Source organism: Pinus tabuliformis, chromosome 2_1 (genome assembly GCF_031772625.1).
Source record: "Pinus tabuliformis cultivar Carrire ecotype Pingquan chromosome 2_1, CPIR1, whole genome shotgun sequence".
In the NCBI taxonomy this organism is placed as follows: domain Eukaryota; kingdom Viridiplantae; phylum Streptophyta; class Pinopsida; order Pinales; family Pinaceae; genus Pinus; species Pinus tabuliformis.
The window spans coordinates 756,114,925-756,123,156 of record NC_142299.1 but is presented as its reverse complement, the minus strand read 5'-3'; the positions used below and the strand labels follow the sequence as shown (position 1 = coordinate 756,123,156).

The window sequence follows — 8,232 nt, the reverse complement described above, 5'->3', positions numbered from 1 at the left end:
TAACACTAGGAGACATATTAACAATATGCCCAACCATCATCTATTCAAAACCCCATAGACTATACATTTTCCTTTATAATTATGATGATAAAATTTTAACATCTCTTAAATCTAATTAATTGAATCCAAAAAGTAAAAACATAAAAAAATTTAAAATTTAATTCTTAACATTATTTATCAATTTTAATTTACAACTTACAATACGATCTTCCAATTTAATTGGTTTATTTTAGTTTAACATTCATATAATTTTAAAAAATATTAAAGTGAAATTTCTACTTAAAATTTTTATCAATTTATCATAAAATATGAAATTTATTTAATTATTATAATTTAAAATGTCATATAGTAATTCTCATTCAACCTAATAAAGTAGTCTAATAATTAATATATTAGGAATAGTGATCAGTCTATTGTTAATGTAGATTTTTATGTTAAAATTAAAGATGTGTGGTCTGTCCGGCCCACCTAATGACCCATAAAACATATTTAATATATTAATTTTATTTAAATTATAATAAATAACATTAATAATAATCATAATATAATATGTTATTCATATTAAATTTATTTGTTAATTAATAATAATATAAAAAATAAAAATTATATTTAAATAAAAATAAAAATTTTGTATTCAAGTTTGTCATCCATAATGAATTAAATAAAGTCTTTTAGTAGAAATTACATGAGAGAATTTTTTGGCCGCGTTTCAAAGCAATAAGTGTGGTTCATTATCATGACCAGATGATGAACTACACTTGTTAGTTCCAAAAACGTCACCAAAAAATTTATTTAATAAAATTCAATTTTATAAATAAAAACCCCAATCTTAAAATTCCATTTTTAAATATTCTTGTTTAACTATTTTAAATATTATTGTTTAACTAATCATAAGATGATTAAAAATCAAAATTGATAAATCATAACGAACTTTCAGATGTATATTCACCGTACATAGGTTTGACAATTAGCTTTGTATACTGGATTTGCTCTCAACGTGCACACGTACAATTTTGTTGGTAATATGAAAATTGTATATGGTATTTATTTTAACCAATTTTTTGGTCTCGTATATTAGATTTAATTTAACTGATTCTAAAAGTAGAGGGTGTGAAATTGGTGATTGTCATTTTCTTTAATAAACAATGTGTTCTTAACATTTTAAAAAACCACATTATACTTCTCGAATAAATTAGAGGTGTTATTTTAGAATTTAGTGATGAGTTATTTTGGAATTTTTATTTAAATAAATTTAAAAAAATATTTTGTATATTGAAAATTTTAAATATTTTTATTATATAAATATAAACATTATTTTATTACTTATAATTATTTAATTAATATAAAATTAATAAATTTTGTTTTTAATTTATTTATTATTATATTTAAAAAAGCTAAATATGTTTTATAATTTAATATTAAAAGATTATAATATTTATATTTTTCATTAATATATTGTATATTTGTTTTCTCTTACAATAAATTTATTATTATTTTTTTAATTTTTTTTAATATTTATTGATTTTCATTTTAGTAATTATTTAATCTTTTTATATATAATAAATTCAAAGTTGAAATTATATAATAAAACAGATTTATATTATTAATTTTAAAATGTCTTAGTATATAACATAGATTTATATTACTATTTTTGTTGTAATAAGGGATTTTTTAACTAGCTTGAATGATAATTTATAATTGAATCAAATATAGAATTATTAATTAGAGAAGAAATGAGGTTTTCCATAAGAAGATTGTGATGAAACCACCTTTTAGCTTAATATATGTTTATAAAATGGTTCTTCTAAAAAAAGAAAACATAAATTTAAACCTCTCCAACATGAAAACCTCTTCAAATGCAACTTATTCCTACAAGTGTGAATTTTCATGGAAACATTAGAGTATTTAGAGAATGCCATATGTTAAGGGTAAATTAAGAAGTTGATATCAACAATACTAACTCATAAGGTAATTAGATATACTAGAGATTAAATATTGTTGAAATCATCATGTTGTAATGCCATTCTTGAGATATTGAGTAAGCATTGCATATTTTCTACAACTACTAGCTTTTAATGTTGACATTGTTAGGCACACACTTTGTTACTAGACCCAACTACTAACTTAGGCATAATTACTAAATTAGTCATTTCACAATAATTATTGCATTGTTGAATAATATTATTTTTCTAAAAAACAAGAAGTTTTGCAAACATGATTAGGAAGATACTCAACTAGTCATGTAAAATATATTATTTTATTATAATGAAGCCATTTGGTACAACATAATTGATTTCCTTTTATCTCAATGGCTAAGATATTTAACTAGTCATGAAAGCATATTGTCTTATTATGAATTCATCCAGTACAGTGGGTTGATTCCGTTTTATGTTAGTGGCTAAGTTATGTGATAAGTTGTGTTATTAGTACAATATGACTTCATTTGTTAAATATGATCTAACTATCATTTATTTGTAATTTATATTAATGTGAAGTTATTACGAAAAGTAGTTTTATGTGGATTTTAACACCCCATAAGTGTTATGGTATAATTTTATTATTTTTGTAATTAGATGAATAGATAATTGGGTCAGTCTCACATTGGGTCGATTTCGGTCACTACCACTATAACTTTGGGGCTTATAACCAATCCTCCTCTCCTTACAACAAGTTGGCATTGAACCTTGGATATCTTACTTTCCACAATTTCATATCACTTCGATCAACAATTGATCAGCTACCCCTAAGACGATGATAATTATATAACTAAAAAGGTTAATTAGACCATTTATTAGATGTTTCTCTCTATCAAGCACTACTTGAACCAAGTAAGGCTTCTTCATATTATGACATAACCCTTATAAAAGTGTATCTTTCAACCTAAATTACTAGGTTCCTACATTGAACCACTTCCTTGATTCTCAAAACACACATATTCTAAATTAAATTATTAAACAAAAACCCACATGCAGGTCTTATATCCCCATTACTAAAAAATAACTCCCAAAATCTAGAAATTATAGATTATTTCATGAAAATATATATTAACCATCACCTAAGCTAAATCCTTTCCTTTCTTACTATGTGTAGGTCTTTTAAATCATAAAGGTGTTATATTTTTTCCCTCTTTTTATTAGGAATATGGGTAATTACTTCTTTGTTACATAAAAAATAATGCTAAAACAAGGCCAAACATCAAGTATTCCTATATAAGTATTTCTATCTATCGAATGACTTAGGTCCCTAGTCAAAGTATTTGTCTATTAACAAAACACATTGTTAAAAAATAATCTCACTATTAAAAAGTATTCTGGTTAGAAATGGTGTAATTTATAAAAATAAAATATTTTCCTTTGAATTATTTTCACAACTAAGATCAAACCAAACCAATATATCTACTACTTTTTCCTTTGGTAACTAAATAACTCTATATATACTACTATATAATTTAATATTAAAAAGTAATCGCTTTTAGAAACAAGGGAGGCTGCGAAGCAGCGAGTCCCTGCACTAAGTTCAGCCTGCATAATACGTGATGTGTCAGTGTCATAGCTATCTTGGCAAGCTCTGTAAATTGACCAGAGAAGCATCATGATTATGTCATAGCTCTGTAATCCAGTTCCAAAAGTATTTGAATTTCATGGCAGCTGTCATGTCCCTTCAATTCCTGGAACCAGAGGATGCGTGATTGAAGCAATGATATAAGGCGAGTCGATTCGGATGATATTCAGATATATTATATATTATATGAGTGCTGGGTACAATGTTAATATCACTACCCGTTACTAAGTTTCTTGGGTGCAAACCAGTGAAGTAAAAGAAAAGCCTGATTATGCTATTTATAATCTAGAGTGTTGGAATTTAAGAAGAAGTTTCTGCGAAGCAGCGAGTCCCTGCACTAAGTTCAGCCTGCATAATACGTGATGTGTCAGTGTCATAGCTATCTTGGCAAGCTCTGTAAATTGACCAGAGAAGCATCGTGATTATGCCATAGCTCTGTAATCCAGTTCCAGAAGTATTTGAATTTCATGGCAGCTGTCATGTCCCTTCAATTCCTGGAACCAGAGGATGCGTGATTGAAGCAATGATATAAGGCGAATCGATTCGGATGATATTCAGATATATTATATATTATATGAGTGCTGGGTACAATGTTAATATCACTACCCGTTACTAAGTTTCTTGGGTGCAAACCAGTGAAGTAAAAGAAAAGCCTGATTATGCTATTTATAATCTAGAGTGTTGGAATTTAAGAAGAAGTTTTGTTGTGATTTGGATTGTCTCGAATGGCGAATGGTTTGAATTGTTGTGATTTGGAGCAACACTTTATTTGCTTATAATTGTGTACGTTTTGGTGATCTTACCAGCTAATTCTGTCCTCCGGTGCACCGGATGCTACAGGACAATACTGTCCTCCCGTGCACCGGATGCTACATTTGATCATATTTGCACCATATAAACTCTGTTGCTACCTAAGACTAATCCGAGTTCTATTTGAAGCTTGTTTCTGTCTTTTACAAGATTTCACAAAGCCCTAATCAAAGAATATTGGTGCTCAACAAATCTTTTGGTTTTTCCAAGCACTACAAGTCAAACTTTTGACTTGATTTTGATTAAAGGTTTAATGTTTGATTGGTACTGGTGATTCATTGGGGTTTTTGAAGATTATACAATGACAAATCCGTGCATGTGATTGACTGAACCAAGGCATTCTTGATATTGGTATACTCAGCTCTTTTTGCTGACATTTGTAACAACCTTAAGATAATTTTTTACACAAATCATGAGGTGCCAAAAATTTTGTTCCTAAGGGTATCTGAGCTCGGACTTAAAGGAGAAACTCATGGGCTATTCTAAAGTTTCTCTTTGCAGTTCAAACCATTGACCAAGACTGATTAGAGGGTGTTTACTTTAAGGTTTCTAGACATCTTTTGTATCTTAGATCTGATCTACAATATTCGAACAGAAGCAACTATCCGAACTATTCCTGAAGTATGTTCCAACGTTTATCACTTTCATCCAAGGTTGTTCCTTGAGTTGATGATTATCTTGAAGTCTCCTGAGGCTTCCTTCAGGGCTTAATTCAAGTACAAAATCACTGGATCAAATTATGTGTCTTGATACAGATCTGGAACCTCTTTTGAGCTTGTGACTAAGGTATGTTGACGTCCTTTTGACCAAGCTCAAATTCAGAGGTTTTTAAAATCCTCGGAGGTCAGTTATTGTATGAGACAAGGACTAATGCTTATAAAATTAGAAGTCTAAAATTCATAATCTGGGCAGTTTACTAAAGGCATTAACATCTGATAGATCCTTAAGTCAGTACAAGAACATATTAGAGCACCACGATGCACTACCCTCACATTCAGTGGCAGGCAGGAAGCCATTGAATCTGAGTTACATACGTAAATAATAATTACGTAGCTATGTAAAAGTAAGGTCGACTGGGTGCTTGCTTCCGTTGACAAAAGTGGTTTGTCTCCTAGAAATATCGCATGTGTAGGAGGACGATTTTCACTCACGTTTACGTCGGGAGCCATCGAAACCCTAACCATGAAATTCTTGTTCCTTTTGCATTTATTCATGCGAGGAAAAGAACATGGGCACTATAAAGGAGTATGCCAGCAAGTTTAGCTACTTAGAACTAGGAGCATCCCTTTTCTTTTGACATACGCTTATTCGATATATTAATTTTAATTAATCATTTAACCTCTATAACCATAATACTATATGTAAGCAGAAACCTTGTCACATTTTATTAAGCTACTTTAAACATTTGATTAAAAATATAAAGTAAAAAGGAAAACATGCCGCATCTTGAAAACATAAAAGAGTCGAGTAAAGCACGGAATCTCCTGTCATTTTTTGTTTGTAAGATACGCATTACTTAGTCAATGAGGCATGGTATTATTCAGTTGTTCAGATTAATCAAAAGTTACTAGTAGCATCCATAAAGAGAAACATGGGTCAATTTTTAATTATAGCTTTTGACTTAAACCGTTCAATGTCGTAAAGAAAGTAGGCCACACGTTACACAGGAGACATGTGATCGACATGCATGTAGCAATGTGTTTGTACGGAACGTGGGAAACAAGGCCATGAGAACCACCATGGCTCTCCAAATCTGCAACACTTGTGCCTGAAACATGGCTCTCCAGACCTGAAACATGGCTCTCCAGACCTGCAAAAGGGCTTTCCCTCCATGGTTGGGTCTATTTTAGCCCTTCGTATAGCGGGATCACCCACAATCTTGAAGCAAGCTCGCAACCCGTCAATGTTGGCAGAAGAACTGGAAAATGCCCTCGATGAACGGAGACTGGAAGATGCCATGAAGGGCTACGAGCATTTCAAGCAACTGGAAGGTTTTCCAAGGAAGTCTCTTGTTAGTAGGTTGATAAATGTATTAGCAGGCTCTGGAGATTCAAATTGGCTCGAGAAGGCCTATGCTGTGGTGCTTTCAATTGTGAACGAGAGGAAGCAAAGACAACTACTTGATCAAGAGGCTCTGACCCAATTGTGCTTGAGTCTTGCATCAACACAAATGCTCGTCCCTGCTTCTACAGTACTGAGAACAATGGTGGACATGGAGGAATTGAGGCTTTAAACATTGCCCTCAATGGTTCGTTGGCTTTTGGGATGACTAGAAAGGCAGAGGAACTCTTAAATGTAATTCGATATGGATTGGCGGTACATCTTGGCGGTCCAGAAGCGGGAATTGTAGTTTTAGACAGTATATTGTTAGCAGAATGGCAGGAGAAGGCGGCGGAACAAGTAAGAAACACAGCAGAGCGATCACGGATACGGCGCCCGCAGATGCAAATCAGCGTGAAGACGATATCGATCTCAATCTTTCCAGGCATAATTTACTTCTTTCAGTTAGCATTCCTCATATTCTAGACCTTTTTATCGTCGTCGCTATAATTGCATTGATTTTCTTTGTAAAATTCAGCGACATCAAAGGTATCATCACGACCCTGCAGCAGTTTAGAGATAAGGCTCAAAAGGATGGACAGAAGAAAACTGAGCAGATAATCAAAGGGTAACACGCCGCTGAATATTTCCATACTTCGGCAAATTTCCTTACTATATTGGCAAATTTTGATTTCCGAGAATTTTTATTATTAGTTCTTTTACTGAAAAAACGTCTAATTTGAAAGCAGAAAGCAGTAGTAAAAACGTCTAATTTGAACGCACAGAGTGTAGTTTATCCTCACCTTTACATATCAATGGTTTTTTCAGCTCTTCTTGATAAGCTGACTCCCCTTGCCGTCTCCACTGATCTTCACGCACGACCCTGCAGCAGTTTAGAGATAAGGCTCAAAAGGATGGACAGAAGAAAACTGAGCAGATAATCAAAGGGTAACACAAAGTGAAGGCGGATATGGGTAAACAAGCGTTGCCCTGGACGCTTGCGGGCTTCGCCTCTTCTTTTGGATTGCGCTGCTATTGCGCAGATGCCGCTGCTGCCAGAGAATTACGTTTCTGCAATCTGGTATTATGCAGGGAATGCTCCTTCAAATAGGAATGAGGCGGTGAAGGCCACCGAACACACGAAATCTGCATGGCATGACAGCTGCCTCCATGCAAACCTTCACCATACGGCCGACACCTGCAAAAGAACAAGCAACTTAGCATATGTATCCCATTCGCACTTAACATTAAACATTAAGGAATTAATGTCAGCATTAAAACGAAACCGCACACGGTCAGGGCCACTTGATTGTGGGTAAGTACCAGTTTAAGCTATGGTCCGGCCTCTTCCGCCTCGGGAAGAGGCCAAATAAGATGGCCAACAGAAGTTCAACTGCAAACTTTAGAATATAACTAATAATACCACTAAAAAACCCTGCAAACTAATGTTATCTGCCCTCCGAACGGTTACTATAGTCCCTGCCGGATGCCAGATGGCAGGGACTAATAATGTAATTTATGAAAATAAAATATTTTTCTTTCAATTATTTTCACGACTAAGATCAAACCAAACCTATATATCTACCACTTTTTCCTTTGCTAATTAAATAACTCTATATATACTACTATATAATTTAATTTTAAATTTGGGAAAATGTAATTTTGTTTGTGACCACATATATCACTTGTCCTTGCCCATATATCCCTTGTCCTTGCCCTTATACCTGAGATAAAAATGGAACATTATTGTTATTTGGAGTTTTACAATTTATTAGAAAATCTTGACAATAATTTAATTTTAAATTTGCAAAAATGGAATCT

General features: G+C 32.4%; 1 long non-coding RNA gene across 1 annotated transcript; it reads right to left on the bottom strand.

The window, feature by feature from the left end:
• Nucleotides 1–7,221: 7,221 nt before the first annotated feature.
• On the bottom strand, nt 7,222–7,588 carry LOC149202779 (uncharacterized). Its single transcript, XR_016253575.1, has 2 exons — nt 7,401–7,588; nt 7,222–7,294 (listed from the first exon to the last, which is right to left on the bottom strand). It is a non-coding gene; the product is annotated as an uncharacterized LOC149202779 (long non-coding RNA).
• Nucleotides 7,589–8,232: the final 644 nt, after the last annotated feature.